This window comes from Ceratotherium simum, chromosome 1 (genome assembly GCF_057802395.1).
Source record: "Ceratotherium simum simum isolate JZ-2026a chromosome 1, ASM5780239v1, whole genome shotgun sequence".
In the NCBI taxonomy this organism is placed as follows: domain Eukaryota; kingdom Metazoa; phylum Chordata; class Mammalia; order Perissodactyla; family Rhinocerotidae; genus Ceratotherium; species Ceratotherium simum.
Genome location: NC_141900.1, coordinates 5,330,913 through 5,348,499, shown reverse-complemented (window position 1 = coordinate 5,348,499; position 17,587 = coordinate 5,330,913).

Below are 17,587 nucleotides of genomic sequence, written 5' to 3'. Positions count from 1 at the left end.
CCTGAGGCATAAAATTAACCATGCCTCCTCTGGAAAAAATAGAGAAAATTTCAAGTAGAAAGTAGAAATTGAAGGAGCAGCTTTTTCCTATATATGCATCTTTTTTAAAGAAAAAAATAATTACACAAAACTATTTTAAGATTAAATTGAAGAAAAGCACTCAGCATAACATTGCAGCCATTACAAATGGTATTGTAACTTGTATTTTCAAAGGCAGACATTTATCCTAAAGCAGGAATCTTTTTAAAGGGGTCGAATCAGAGCCACAATTTGCCCTGTGCACACCATTATTAGTTCTACAGCAATCTCAACAAAGCCCTGCTCTCCCCAGGAATAGGGAAAAGCTTTTATAGAATAAGTAGAAATACTCAGCTCCTTTTAGTGGTTGACTTTTCCATTTGCACTGCTTTTTTCTTTTGACCTGTGTGAGTTTTTTGTTCTTTGTTGTTTATATTGGATATTAGTTATGAATTGTCTGCAAGCAAATTACAAGGCCAGGAATCAAGTGTTAGAGGAAACCAGAAGGCAATAGAGAGCAACTTTTATTAAAATTTATAGCTCTAGCTTGAAATTAATATATACCATTATGTTAAAATTAATTTTAAATAAACAATTAATTTGGGAAATCTTATGGAAAATTTAACTTTGCTATTGCAAGTCTGAAACACTCTGTTCCCCACATCACTACTTTTCCATAAAATAGTTGGTTTTTTTTTTAATGATTTTTGACTATTTGCAGTTTCTTAGATATGTAAATGTTGCATTATAACAGCCTATACAGAAAAGAGAAGAAAGCATTGTCTTGTTAAAGTTACTAGGAGAAGCATCAGGTGAAAAGAATTTGTTCTGAAGACTCCTTATGAATTGTATGGCTTTGGATGAGTTCCTTAAAGTCTCTGAATATCAGCCCCATTACCTACGAATCTCCTTCTTGGTAAAATTGTGTATTCCATGGATTAGATGAAATGGCATACATACCAACCATCACACAGTAGTTTTCCTATAAATGTAGAGTCATTTCTCTGATTGTAGATACTATAGCACAGTGAAAAAAGTCTATACTGATAACTACAGAAAAACATTTCTAAGTAATTTACCAGAAAATTTCCCTACAGTAAAAGAAGGATTCTCCCCTATCTTTAAAAGAAAGCATGAATCTATATTGCAATTCAAATCTATATTTAATTTGAATTAAATTAAAAACTATCTAAATAAATAAATGATATTCCTTTTAGTTGAATATTGCTCTGGTTTGAACTTTTTTACAAATAAATGCCTTTCTAAACATATGTATGTCTTATTTGTGATGCACACCCCTCCTGTGTGCATGCGTTAGGCCTGTAAATGCTTTCTGAGGAATGAAGGGGAGAATGAGAAGGTGGAAAATTTTGTTCTCCTAGTTTTCCAATATTTGGAAATGTTGAAATATCCCAACACTGCAGTTTAAAAAGTGATATGTATATGTATTACAAAAACACCCAAAAACAAAATGTAGCTCTTACCATATGGCAGACACTAAGATACTGGATTTAAAGAAAAATACCACAAGACAGGGTCCCTATGACAGACAGTTCTACAGTGTAGACGGGGAAGCAGGGGAAATGCTTATAGCAATATACAATGGCACAAGAGAAGTGTGTATTCATCCAGAGGCATAGAAGGTCCAGCTAAGAAGGCCAATGACTTGGTTCTCTACATTACAGACACTCTACATGAACACAAGTCAGATAGGAGAGAAACTGCAAAATCAATAGCATGGAGTTAGAAATGAAAACTTCTAGCAGAAACAATAATGCAACCAGTTAGCAGAATCAAATTATCTATTTGATTTTACTTTTAATAAAGGCAGAAATTATCCAAATTTAAAATGATTGCCTTTATTTTTTACTTCACAACAGTATAAATTATTTATAATATTCAACATTATGTCAGTAAAAGCTGAAGTATAATGCTTTGTTCCAAATACTGAAGCATTTCTGACTACACGCTGAGGCACCTCACACCCAGAGTGGCGGCTGACATACTGCCAAGGTAAAATTGGGGTCACTGTGATTCTTGCTCTTTTGATCTTGATGTAAGATTAAAAACCAATTAAAAGCTTGAGGTCGGCAAAAATTTCTAAGACAGGACACTAAATGTACTAATTCTAAAGGAGAAGTGATAAATTGGACTTCATCACAATTAAAAATATTTGCTACCTAGAACAAGCCAGTGACGAAATAATGAAAAGAAATAGGATATATTGGAGTATATGAGGAAGCCGTTTGGCTTAAAACTAATTTGGCCTGACCTTGTTTTTCCAGAAAGGCCTAACATGCCCTGTTGAACATGCATTGTGCATATGCTTTATACATTTACTATGTCCCAAAACCCAGAATGATGCCCTTAAAGACAGAGATGTTGCCTCTCCTCCATATCAGCATTTCTTTAAGGATAAACATTTCTTCCCAGAAACTAAGGATTAATTACTGACTTGCTTTAACTCATCCCATGACCACCAACCTGCTGTGTTCACCTTGTGACCACTGACCTGCTGTGCCAGTAAAGCCTCTCATGATGGTAGTAAAAGAGATTTCCTGGCATATGTGATATATGTTCTTTGTTCCAAGACAGTATATAGACATTCTTTACACCGTGCTTCTTCAGAGAGCTTCCTTTCTTGGTGGAAAAGTTCTCCCAGGCTATAGTCCTCAAACTGGCTCATATAATAAACTCACTCCAATTTTGACGTATAGATTGATTATGGATTATTTGTGTCCACAGCAAAGAGGATAATTGGAAGAAGATATTTGTAAATGTAACATCTGACAAAGGACTTATATCCATAATAAATACAGCAACTTATAATTAAATAATTAAGAAGACAGTCTAGTTAGAAAAAGATGGGCAAATATTTGCACAAACCTTTCAGAAAAGATGATAGAAAAATGGCCAATAGAGACATGGAAAAATGCTCAACATCATTAACCATGAGATTAAATTAAACATATTCCACCCCTACACATTCACCAGAAGGAGTAAAATTTAAAAGGCTGACTATACCAATTTTAATGAGGATTTGAAGCAAGTAGGATTTTCATATATTACTGGTGGTAGTATAAAATGATATAATCACATCATTTGTTTGGAATTGTTTGGAAATGTCTCATAAAGTTAAACATATCCTATCGTAGGACCAAGAAACTATACTCCTAGGTAGTTGGCCAAAATAAATCAAAATGTATGTTTGCAAAAAGAATCATTTGAGCGTAATCCTTATTTCAGCTCTGTTTCTTGGGTAGTCCAGCTAATACAGAAGTAGTCTTATAAGTCAGAGCCTCAGAAAAGGATTTTGGAGTTGGATTACAAATCTGTCTGGTAGCAATTGGGAGCCCTTACCATGTAAAAAGTGGAATGGTAATAACCCTGGCCTGCAGTAGTTTCACAATTACTTAAGTTTTAATCTATGGTTAATTGGAATTTGGTACAAGTGGAAGGCAAGTGGTTGGGAGACTAGTGGCTATCTCATTTTTTGGTTAGAGTACAATGATAATTTAAGCTCTGAGAACAATGAATAGCTGTTTTGATAGCACTGTAACTTTAGACATCTAAAATGATAGGCTCAGATCAATTAATTGACAACCTAAGGCATGTTCTAAGAGCGAAAAAGCATCTATGGCAGCTAGAAGGGACTCGTTCCTTGTGGCTTTGCTGAAATCAGCTTAAGGGTTTACGTGTTGCATGGCTACTGGAGGCAAATGGTCTTTGATGTTGAAGTCTGGGCTGTGATTAGAAATGAGTTGGACTCTGAGTCCTGGGATGCAGATATTTGGGTAAATGACTCTGAAAATCTGGAACTCTCAAATTTCATAGACATTAGCAAGAGCCCGTTCACTTTACCAAAGGAGAATAGCCTCTCTTTACTGGTAGAGTGATCTGACCTGGGGCGGTTGCTTCTTCTCTACCTGCTGCCTCCTGGACCATTGCCAGAGTCACGATTCAGCAGTTTGAACTTGGAAGTAAAAGTTCCTCCAAATATCCTAAATGTGTAAAGAATTGCAGGACTTGGCTAATATGCACCAGCAAGAAACAAGGGATTACATGAAAAAATAGTTCTGGAGAGTATTAGAGCAGGAGGGTTGTAAAATAGTAGGCACAGTAGGAAAAAAATTTGAGATGGGGGCACTCATATCATTCTCGGCATTTAATGTTTTGGCAAAAACACTTAGGGCTGATTCTAATCATTTGCAGAGGAGACTCATTTAAGGCCTGGACACAAAGAGGGACTAGCTTAAATGAACTGTCTTGACATAATACTAAAAAGAAGTAAGAAAGCTAAAGGAGATAAGCACGTTACTTTTTTTTTTTTTTTTTGGTAAACATTATCTGAGAACTGACCAACTGGCTATTTCCCCTGAGAGGTCCTAGAGGACATTAATAGATCAAAATATATCTGGGTGCCAAGTACATGGAAACTGATTGAGGTCTTGCTCAATGTTTTGTATAATCACAAAAATGTAAGAGATGACAAGAAGAAGGACCTCAGCTGTTGCAACAGAAAATTTCAGTCCCTCATGCAATTTCCAGATATAAATCAGGTTGCAACATTAATTGAAAATTAAATTAATTGATTAAAGGGGAGTTCGGATCCTCTTCAGTAAGTGTGTAGCAACACCATGACAAAATTATGCAGTAATTATTCCTCTAACCTTTCTTCAAAGGGACTTATGGCCATTTGTCAACTATGTACTGCTTCAAAGATTATTATGGGGTTGGAGCTGAAATATATATCAGACATTACAAAACTCCATATTGATCCCCTTGTTGGATTGAGAGCTAATAGACGCCAATTGATATATGGAGTTTTGGAGATTCAGTCTTGTAACAACTACAATAGGTTTGTTTATCTATCCTGCAGTTTTATCTCTAGTTCTCAAATGTATAACTCGGATAAGTATTCTTAGCAACTAATGGAACATTTACTCTGGCCCACAATCTGTGGTGTGGGCTGTTATACATATGAAGAGCAAAGTAGAGTCCTGTGTAACTATTTGTCCACCAGGACAGTAAATCAGAAGCAATACTGCACACTGGAGGAATTGCAGAGATTCGTACCACTAGGGAAATTTTGAAAGATGCATGGTGTTTTAGTCAGTTCTGGCTGACATAGAATACCATAGATTGGGCAGCTTCAACAACATTTATTTCTCACAGTTCTGGAGGCTAGAAGTCCAAGATCAAGGCATCAGCAGATTCAGTGTCTGGTGAGGGGTCTCTTTCTGCTTTGCAGACAGCCATCTACTCTTTATAGTCTTTCACGGTGGATAGATATATCATCTCTCTCATGTCTCTTCTCTTTTGGTGAGGAATGTTGGCCCTGAGCTAATGTCTCTTGCCAATCTTCCTCTTTTTTGCTTGAGGAAGATTGTCACTGAGCTAACATCTGTACCAATCTTCCAGTATTTTGTATGTGGGATGCCACCACAGCATGGCTTGATGAGTGATGTGTAGTTCCGCACCCAGATCCACACCTGGGATCCAAACCTGTGAACCTTGGGCAGCAGAAGTGGAGCGTGTGAACTTAGTTACTATGCCACTGGGCAGGCCCCTCCTGTCTCATCTTATAAGCACTAATCTCATTCATGAGGGCTTCACTCTCATGACCTAATTACCTCCCATAGGCCCCACCTCCTAAAACCATCACATTGGGGGTTTAGGCATTCAACATATGAATTTTAGTGGAACACAAACATTTACTCCATAGTACATGGTGATGGACCTTACTACTTACTATATCTGTATTCAAGTTGTTGCACCTTGCACTAGGATAGGCACATAGTGCTTAGCAAGCTTTGGAAAGTTGTGGAAGCAGCATAACATTTGGAAATACTAAAGCATCCCAGAGCAAGAGCAGGCTCTGTGACATATTCCGACTATAACACAAGTTGCCCTGCCACTTGAGCCTAGTGACAACAGATCTGATAATGCTAAAAGTATTTGTTGCAGATAAGAACATCATATGGAGTCTCTGAAAAGCCCCAATGAGGGAAGCACACACTTCTAGAGTTCTGGAACAAAGCCACGCTCTGTTTGAAAATCAGTTCCTTGCGTGTTACTGGGATATAGTACAAATTAAGTGTCTGATCAGGGGAAACCAAGTTACTTTTACCTGACCTATCCATCATGAGCTGTGTGTTTTTGAAAATTCTGAGTCTTAACTTTGGGCAGGTCTAGTAGCAATCGATTGTACAACGAAATAGAATATTAGGCTGCAAGCTTGAGTTGGTTCAAAAGACACAGGTAAATTACATAAACAGGTACACCAGACTCCTATGCATCTACCTATGTGGAGTCACTGCCTCTCCTTATCCACTTCTGTGGACTCATGGATACCTGCTGAAGACAAAAAGACCCAACACTTGTCAGAGCAGGTCGGTATGACTTTTGGCACTGGCTGAAGTAGACTATTGTCACATTTCAACCTTACTAGACGGTAAAGTGAAATCTTCCCAAAAGGCAGAGCTGAGAACAATATACCTTGTGCCTACTCTGTCTGGAAGGATAGGGGGCCTCCAGTGTGCACATGCATCGGTTCCTGGGCCATGATGAATTGCTTGACTAATGGGCCAGGGGACCAGAGAGGACAAGATCAGAAGACTTGGCAAGAGGTCCGGGAAGAAGTGATGGGATGGGCATGTGGCAGAAAGGTGTGGCTATTAGTGCCCTTGCCAATGTCACCACAAGGCACACCTAGCAGGCATGCAACACAGGTGAACAGGTATTTTCCAGTCTCTCTCCTCAGCTACTCCAGAGCATTTGCAGTGAATCCGTGAACAGAGTCATAATGAAAGGGATGGAATGACCCTGGATCCACGATTTTCCAATAAGTATGCCTCTCCAGAAGTTTGGATTTGCATCTATGATGTTCCAAGTCTCAACCTTTGTTCGTGTTTTCTAGCTGCTTGACACTGAGCCTTAGATAATAAGAAAAGGCCGTGAAAGTGGCATTGCTTTTGAAGAGAAACAGGCCTGGGCAATGGGCAGTGTCCTTTGTATTCCTAATGGCTTTTGTTCACAAGTCCAGTTCACTTCTGAGTCTATGCTTAATCCCACCCTTGTGCACTGTGTTATAATAGCACACATCTTTTTATGGGAGCCAATTCAAGATAGTGTTTGCTTTACCGCAGAGTTACAACAGAGGTTATAGGTGATTACGACAATTTGTGTTCTCGGAATTGGCATGTTTTCTACAAGTGTGGCTTTACTGTTTATTACACTTTTCTGCAAATGAGAATGGATGTTTTAAAAGTAAATGTAGTGAAACATATCCGAGTCACACCTAATAAAACAAATCAGACAGTATTTATTAATAAAAAATCACGTTTCTAAAGATTCAATTATAAAACTAATGCAAAATATGAAAACAGCATTATTTAAGTTGGAGTGTTTTGGATGGGAAGTTATAATTATAGCATTAAACATTCTAAGAAATATTTTGTTCATCATGTCATCACCAGTCTCAAGTTTTGTGGTCCCACAACCACCTTTCTGTGTCCACATCCCTCTGCCATTTCTCTCGCTCAGCCTAATCTCACACCGTGATAAGGGGATTCAACCAGCACAAATGCCAGGAACATGAGGTTTAACACTGAATCAGGCCCGCCCTGACCTACCACTCCAGGCTTCTGCCTTCACGTCCCCATTCCCTTGTGTCTGTGCAAAGACTTTGGCTGTGTGGATTCGGGTCTCTCCAACACCTCATCCCTCACCTTGCTACTGCTCATTCCTTACGTGAAGAACATCCTACAGCTTAGAATCCATTTGTAGCTCAACTTGTAGAATTTGACCCCACCAGGCCTTTCTCCTGGGTCTGATACTGTTGTCTCAGTCAGACTTATTGGATAGGCTTAGCTCATTCATTCTTGCAAAAAAGGTTGTTGAACTCTACGCTGAGCCAGCAATGTGCTGGGAGTTAATCAGAAAGCAAAGGAGTAAAGAGATAATTGCAAAGATACAAAATATGATCATAGAAAGGAAATGTCACTATGAGAGCTCAGAGGAGGAGCAAAGATGAGAAGGAGCGAGGGATTAAAGAAAGTAAAGCAGGGTATTCCTACCTATAGTTAGAGCAGAAGTATGTGAGTTCTGAAAATGGAAGGTTGCTCAATGTGCAGCATTCAGGGCGATGGTGTGGCACAGCCCTGGGGAAGGCAGGGAAAGCTGGCAGGTCACCATAGCTTTCTAACTTGCCTACACATCCGTCAGGAGATTAACGGCCCCCTGGTATATATTCAGGATGAGCCCACTGGGTCTCTGCTGGAGATTTCTAAGCCTGGGAATCTACTGTGGGCACAATTCTATTTTGAAATGTGTTAAAACAACACATGAGGACTTTATGGGGAGGAATTTACAATTTCTGGTGTTGGATCCTTTTTCTTTCGTCAGCAGAACCCTGTTTAGACATTACTCCAGGTGTCTGGGTCACATTCTTGAAAATGTATCACTTTGGCCAAAATAAGTTCAGAAAGCTCCATGAATCTTTTCAAACTGTTAGTTCTATGGCACTTCTTTGAGGAAGTAAAAAAAATTCCACCTGCCAGAAGATGCAGGCATCTAATCAGTATTCAAAACTATTAAATTTGTGGTAGAATCTGGGCCAAACTAATACCCAAAATTAACAGGAAAAATCCATGACTTCATGGCTAACTTCCTATTATATAGTTATTAAGATGGATTTCGTAAATAAATCATATATATAAATAAATATAGATATATATAAAATGTTTATATTTTATATTATAGCTGAAGATATAAATATTATATTATTGTATGCAGATTTTTTTTAATTTGAAAAAGTTGAACATTAATGTGTCTTAACATGACATGTTACCTTAATATAAGCCCTAAATTCTAGACTTCTGTCTGTAGTGATGAAGTCTCTGTAGCTCTGACACTTCGCAGCTGCAGGATCCAGGGCTGGTAACTTCACCTCACTTTGCCTCTATGATCTCATCTCTGAAATAGGGATTGACATCCTAGGAATGTTTTGAAGAGTAAATGGATTATTGTATGTGCAATCCTTACAGTAGCATCTGTCTCCTAGACGTTTTAATTGACTCTGCTCTCTTCCACAGTTGTCCTTTGCTGTTGTAATTCCTCTGAGTTTATAATCATCTTCTCCCAAATAATAAAATGGTAGAACTAAGTCCAAACACTGTCCTTTCCTCTAGCCTGGGCGTAATAATGTTTCACTGTCCTATTCAAACCTTTCCACTTTAACTACAGTTTAAAATTATTGACATTAATTTGTTCATATTATTTCCATTATACTTTTAATGATTTTCATTAATAATATTACTTTTAAATAATCTCTCTCTTTTGTGTTTCCTTGATCAATCTCACTAGAGGTTTTTCTATTTTACTAATCTCATCAAAGAACCAATATTTGAATTTTGTTCTTTCATTATATTTTGTTCTTTATAAACCTATTTTTAAGATTTACTTACAGTACATTTCCATTTTTCTTGGTGTACAGTTCTATGAGATTTGACAAATGCGTGGAGTTATGTGACCACAACCACAATCAAGATGCAGAAGAGTCTGATCATTCCAAAAGTTTATTCTTGCTGTCCCTGTGTAGTCAAACACTTCCATCAACCCCTGGCAAAGACTTCTCTGTTCTCTGTTCCTATGGCTTGCCTTTTTCCAGAAAGTGATATAAATGGAATCATACAGTATGAAACCTTTTAGTTCTTGCTTCTTCATTGTTAGCATAATATTTAGCAAATATCCAAAGCATAATATCTTTGAGATTTATCTGTATCACTGCATGTATCAGTAGTTCATTCATTTTTATTACTGAGTAGTATTCCAGTGTATATATTGATTTCAGTTTTATAAAACAATTAAAGAATGAAGTATATTTGGGTTATATCTAATTTGGGCCAATTATAAATAAAGTTTTTTCTCTATGTATTTTGGAGGTCGCTTTTTAGGTGCATACACATCTAGGATTTTTATATCTTCCTGGTGAATTAACAGTTTTATCATTGTGTAATATCACTCTTTATACAGTGTAATTTTCTTTGTTTTGAAAGCTACTTTGATACTAACATAGCCACTTCAGGTTTCTTTTGGTTAGAGTACAAATGGTACTTCATTTAACATCATTTTCCTTTTACTCTATCCATATCATTATATTAAAGTATGGTTCTGGTAGTCTGCACATAATTGTGGCTTTTTTTCCCAGTCAATCCAACAATCTCTGTATTTTAACCCATATATTTTGACCACTTACATTAAATGCTATTGTTAATATGGTTGGATTTAAATCTACCATTTTATTATTTGTTTTCTATTTGTTCCCTCTGTTTTTATTTTTCTGTTTCCTTTTTCAGACTTCTTTTGGACTATTTAAACATTTTTATGCTCCTAATTTATATATTAGGTTTTGGGCTCTCTTTGTTCTTTTTTTAAGCAGTTAGTCAAGAGATCAATGTAACTAACTTTTCCCAACATACTTAATGTTATTAATATTTTACCACCTGATATATGCTTAGAGACCTTATAACCATATTGGTCTCTTTATCACCCCCCTGTGTTATAGTTGTTGTGTATATTACATCTACACACATTGAACTCCTTATCTATGTTGTTGCCTTCAATACTACATACATTTTAAAGAATTTAAGAGTAGAATAAAAGGTCAGTTTTATTTACTGAGATATTTTTCTTGTCTCTTGCTCTTCATTCCTAAAGTTCCAAATTTCCCTCAGGCATCATTTGCCTTTCAGCCTGAGAATCTTCTTTTAGTGTTTTTTTTAGAGCAGATCTGATGTCAAAGAATTCTTTTAGTTTTCCTTCAATTAAGAATGTCAAAATTTGCTTTTATTCCCAGAGCATGATTTCACTGGACATAAAATCTTGATTGACAGTTCTTTTTTATCAGCACTTTAAAAATACCATTCCACTGATTTCTGGCTTCCATGGTCTCTAATGAGAAATCTGCTGCCCGTCAAATCATTATTTTTCTGGCTGCTTTCAAGGTTTTTTCTTTATCTTTCATTTTCAGCAATTTGATTATGATGAGTATGTATGTGTGTGCCCACGTATTTTGAGTTTGTTATGTATTTCACCAAATTTGAGAAGCTCTCAGCCATTATTTCTTCAAAAAATTTTTTTTCTACACCAATCCTCTTCTCTTCTTCTTATGCTCTAATGTCATAAATGTTAGATCTTTTGATATTGGCCCACAGATCTCTGAGGCTCTGTTTTATTTTTCAATATTTTTCCTCTTTTCTTAAAATTGAGCACTAACTAATAATCTATCTTCAAGATCATTGACTCTTTCCTCTGTCATTTGTATTCTACAACAACCCAGTCAATTTTATTTATTTTAAATATTACATTTTTCAGTTCTAAGTTTTTGTTTTGCTACGTTTATATAAATTTGTTAAATTTATATAAACTCTCTTTGCTGAGAATTTTTATAATCCCATTCACTAAAATAGTGTTCACCTTTACTTCATGAAGCATGGTATAACTGCTTTAAATTCTTTGTCTGATAATCCCAGCACCTGGATGATCATGGGCTTGGCATCTGTTGATTAGTTTTTCACTTGATAATTATTCAGATTCTCTTGTTTATTGTGTGTCCTTTAGTTTAGGATTGTATCCTGGACATTTTGAATATATGTCGTGAGACTCTGAATTAATAGTTCCTCCAGACAATCAGCCCGGTCATTTTCAGGCTACAAGTTCTGTGTCACCTCCTTGAGCAACGGATTCATTTCCAGTTCAGTAGTCAAAGCTTCTGTTTTGTTTGTGTTTGTCTCACACATGTGGTTCTTGGTGGTTAGTCTGGGACTGGCCTGCAGTTTATTTCATAGCTCAGTTTCAAAGGTTTTGCTGTGCTTCTTTGTGTGTTTTTCTCACATGCACAGTTTGCAAGTGAGTCTAGCACTTATGTTGGTTAATATACAAAATTAAAGTACCGCTTTCTCTAGATCTCTCCTCTCTGTGCTTTTCCCAATTCTCTCGTATTTCAAGGGGTCAGTATAGTTTGGATCTGCGGTTGCACTTTTCCCACAACCAGAGCCAGTCTTGGAGAGACGTGGTGAGAAAAAAGAAAGAGAAAAATTATGGGAATTCACCACATACTCTTTGAACTATAGGATCCCCTTCTCAACTCCTCCAGCCTGACAGAAGGTTTTGTTTCTTGCTGTTCAGAATGCCTACACCACTGCCGCTGCTGCCATTCCTGTAGCATCAAAGCTTTGTGAGTGACATTGGCCCAGGAGCAGAGTCAGGAGACAAAAAAGGGAAACTAAAGGGAAAATAACAAAGATTATCCCTGCGCTCACTGGCTTGCAGGAGAGCCTTTTCCAGATCTCACTATAAAAAATGGCTTTCTCTAAGGGTTTTAATGCCCACAGCCACTGCACACTTCCCTTCCGGAGCTCAGCCTATGCTCCCATCAATGCTGGGTGATAGGGGAGAAAAAAACAAAAATTCAATAAATTCATCGCTGCACCGGCCATTCCTCAAGTTCTTTCTCCCATCCTCAACCCATCTGTTACTGTTCACTCTCCAGAGTCCTGGATATTTAGTCATCATCAATGGGAGAGGATGAACAGTGGTGGACTTTCTTCATCTTGGCTGGCACCAGAATCTTTCAAGGTATTTTAAAAAGCTTTTGTTCCTACTTTTCTAACTTTTTTAAAGTAAATGTTCAGCTCATTAGTTTTCAGGATTTTCTCCCCATTTCTAAAAACAGAACTTAAGGTTAAAAATGTGTCTCTTCCATTTTCATTAAAGCACACACATTTTAATAATATCTTATTCATTATTTTTCTGCACATTTTAAAATTTCCCTTAGATCTTCTTTGACTAGTTAAGTGTTTTTTTAATGTTTGAATGGAATTTTAAAATTAATTTTCTTCCAGTGTAAGTGCATATGGAACATATATAGTGGTTTGTACAATGATTTTTTCTTTTTCAATTCCTGTGATTTGTTTTATGGCCTAGTACATTCTCAATTTGTGCAAATGTAGCAAGTGTATTAGAGAAGAATGGAATCTTTTCTCAATATTTTAGTGCAGGATTTTTTATACGTTCAATGAATAAATGTTGTTAATTGTGTTTTTCAAATAATGTATATTTTTGCTATTTTTTATTCTTGACCTATCAATAATTGAGAGAATTTCAAAATCTGCCAGATGATATTGAATTTTCAGTTTCTTCCTGTAGTTCTATTAAATTTGCTTTGTTTACTTCATGGTCACGTTAAAGATATAAACAACATGCTCACCATGGTGAATTGAAACCTATATAATATGTAAGGAATCTCTATATCTTACATCATTACATAAAATTTATTTGGTTTCCATCCCACTTTTGGCCACTATTTTCCTGGAAAATGTTATCATTCCCTTCACTTTCAGCATTTCTGTGTCTTTTATGTTAGCCTTCTAGGAAGAGGACTATATTTACCTTCAGTCTGATAAGCTCTATTCTTTAATTTCAAATTTAATTTATTTGCATTTATGGTAACTTTTATTATCTTTGGAATTCTGTCATCTCACCTTTGTACTTTATATCTACTCCTCTTTTTCACGTTTTTGTTTTCTCTCTCATGGTTTTAGGAAATTTATTTACTAAGATACAACAAATACACAGATAAATACATTATCTTAAGTGTACAGCTTAATGAATTTCAACCCAGTTCGAGAAAGAGAATTATGGCAGCATTATGAAGCTTCTGTATGCCATTCTCATCTCTAAAATGTTCCTCCTTTGTGAAGATTTTTTATCAATATCTTAATATTCGACAACCATGGGTAAGTCTTGCCTGTTGCTTAAAATTATGTAAATGTAATATATGGCATTTATTCTTTTGTACTTGTTTTTTATTCACTCAATATTATGTTTGAGTACATGTCCTTTTGTTACATATAGATATAATTCATTCACTTTCATTTTATAAATATGTCACAATTTATATATATGCTCTACTGTTGATGCATATGAGTTATTACCAGTTTTGGTCTCTTATGAATAATTTGGCTATGGACATTCTTGTACATGTTTTGGGTTTTACCAACTTATACTCTCATCTTAGTTGACACAGTCATCTACCCAAACCCTTTCAGGCAGGAAGGTAAACCAATCCTTTTTACTCCATCTTGTTTGGAAACAGAAGTTCTCTTGGCTCACATAGAATTGGAACAACCTTTAGTGTAGGGCTCGTTTTTGCCCACCGCTGAGTCAGTACCCTTCTGTGTACTCCACTCAGTGTTCCTTCAATTATGATGGTTTCCATCCTGGCTGGTTGGAATACAAACTATCTCTGGTCCTGTATGAACTCAGGACTCTTCCCTCTAATCCTTTAGGATGGTTCTTTCCCTGGTCTCAGATAGTTTTCTCTCACACATGTACCGAAAAGTGGTTATATTGGCTCAATAACCAAGGGGGAATCTGGCAGATTTGGAGAGCAGAAGTCCACGATATTTTATTTTTATTATAGTTTTAAATAGTTGTTGATCATAAATAGATTGCATTGTAGCCAAAAGACTTGCTGACATCTCTGATTAGATTTTATAGATTGTCTATAGAACTATTTAAATTTTCCTTTAAAATTTTTCTTTAAAAGTGAAGAATTGTTGGTTTATTTCTTTCACTTTTAAACAATTTATTTATATTTTTAAGATACTGGCAAGAATTTCCAGAATATTATTGAATGTTGTAAGTGACAATTTATTAAAAACTATGCTTCCATTTGTCTTTTGTTACTGAATATTGTGTTTTCTCTAGATTATTCTGTACCAACCCTTTTCCAGGATAAATGCATTTCTCTATTCCTAATTTGCTATTAATTTGTTTTAATTTCAATGATTATTAAAAATTTTTAATGCTCATAGCATGGTAAATTGTATCATTAAAAATATGAATTACTCAGAAGTGGAACTGCTGGATTGTATGGTAGTTCTATTTTTAACTTTTTGAGAACCTCTATACTATTTTCCATAGTGGTTGTACCAATTTACATTCTAACTAATAGTGCATGACATTCCTTTTCTTTACAGCCTCACCAACACTTTTTATTTGTTGTCTTTTTTTTTTTGGTGAGGAAGATTGACCCTGAGCTAACATCCATTGCCAATCCTCCTCTTTTTGCTGAGGAAGATTGGCTCTGAGCTAACATCTGTTCCCATCTTCCTCCACTTTATATGTGGGAGGCCTGCCACATCATGGCTTGATAAGTGGTGGGTAAGTCTGCACCCGGGATCCGAACCTGCGAACCCTGGGCCCCTGAAGGGGAGCGTGCGAACCCAACCACTCCACCACCAGACCAGCCCCTTATTTGTTGCCTTTTTGATGATAACCATCCTAACAGGTGTGAGGTGATATCTCATTGTGGTTTTGACTTGCATTTCCCTGATGATTAGTGATGTTAAGGATCTTTTCATGTGTCTGTTGGCCATCTGTATGTTTTCTTTGGAATAATGTCTATTCAAGTTCTCTGCCCATTTTTTAATCATATTTTTTTGATATTGAGTTGTATAAGTTCTCTATATATTTTGGATATTAACTCCCTATTGAATGTATCATTTGCAAATATCTTCTCCCATTCAGTATGTTGCTTTTTGTTTTGTTGATGGTTTCCTTTGCACTTCTAAGTATTTACCCAAAGAAAACAAAAACACTAATTTGAAAAGACATGCACCTTTATGTTCATTGCAGCATTATTTACAACAGCCAAGATATAAAAGCAATGCAAGTGTCCATTGATAGATGAATGGATAAAGAAGATGTGGTATATATATATGCAATGGAATATTACTCAGCCATAAAAGGAATGAAATTTTGCCATTTGTGACAACATGGATGGACATTGAGGGTATTATGCAAAGTGAAATAAGTCAGAGGGAGAAGGTCGAATACTGTATGATCTCACTCATTAAGTAGTAGATAATAACAACAAACAAACACATAGAGACAGAGATTGGATTGGTGGTTACCAGATGGGAAGGGGGGAGGGAGGAGGGTGAAAGGGATGATTAGGCACCTGTGTGTGGTGATGGATTGTAATTAGTATTTGGGTGGTGAACATGAGAACATGATATAATCCATGCAGAAATAGAAGTATAATGATGTACACCTGAAATTTATACAATGCTATAAACCAATGTTACCACAATAAAAATAAAAATAAAAAAAATAAGTTATGGGAATGTAATGTAAAGCATAGGGAATATAGTTAATAATATTGTAATAACTTTGTATAGTGACAAATTGTTCCTAGACTTACTGCCGTGATAATTTTGTAACGTACATGAATGTCAAATCACTGTGCTGCACACCTGAAACTACATAATATTGTAAGTCAACTATACTTTCATTAAAAAAAAGAGAAAAAATAAATAAAAATTGAAATATCATTTAATTATTTTCTTGTCTCTGTTCTTGCTCTACTCTTTTTGTCTTGTTATTGTCCATTTTAGGTTAACAGAGTCCTTTTGAGATTTCTCTTTGTCTTTAATATTCTGCAATTTCACTCACTTAAATTCTTAAATCTGAGGGTAATCTTTCATTATTTCTGTAAAATCCTCAGGAATTTTTATTGAATACTATTTTTAAACAATTCATTCTATTTTTCTCATTCCAATAATTTAATCAGATATATGTTAGACAGTCACATCTTATCTTTCATGTCTTATATTCTTTTACTTTCATATATATATATAAAGGTAAATATACCTATAATTTGAGGATTATATATATATATACACACACACACCCCTAAGTATAGTCCTCATATCTATCTGCCAGTTCATAAACTCTTTCTCTAACAAAATTTAATCTGTTGTTTAATCCAGTTATTCAATTTCTAATTCCAACTATTATGCATTTCCTTTCTGGTAGTTCTTTCTTGTTCTATCTTGCTTTTGCATGTTCTGTCATCATAGAACATGCTTTTCCTTTTGATTCTCATTTCTCTTATATTTGTTCAGGTATTTCAGACAGTTTTATTTTGCGGTATCTTTTATGTTATTTTTTTTAAATTGACCTATGACCTAATATTCTTTGAGTGAAGGTACTCCTGTTATTTGTTTCTGCTGAGTTTTGTTCATGATGAATCTTTGCTTTGGCATTTTTCCATTTTATTTTTATTATTATTGTTACTGTTAACTCACTTTCAGTGGAGGTTTTTTTTTTTTTTAGGGGAGACTCCTTGGCCTGAGGTACACGTTTCTCCTGAGAGAAGTTTCGTGTTTGTCTCTTTCCCATTACTAACGTGTATTCCCATGTGTGTTCACTTTTTCTAGGTCATTCTGTGAGTAGTATAAATTCAGACTGTGACCACGTGTTTGGTGTGATTTGGGGGCTTGAACTTCCCATGTCATTTCGTTTTGTGCTTTCCTATTCATGGACTTACGCAGAGACATTCTTTATAGCTACTTACCTGGACTAGTAGAAATGGTTTCTTAGCCTCCCTGTACTGACGGGACAGCCCCTGAGCTCCCAACTGGATGCCCAGGTTTTGTGTCTCCTCCGCTTTCCTGGAGGCTTTCTGCACTATGTTCTTAACAATGTGGCTTTCAATTTT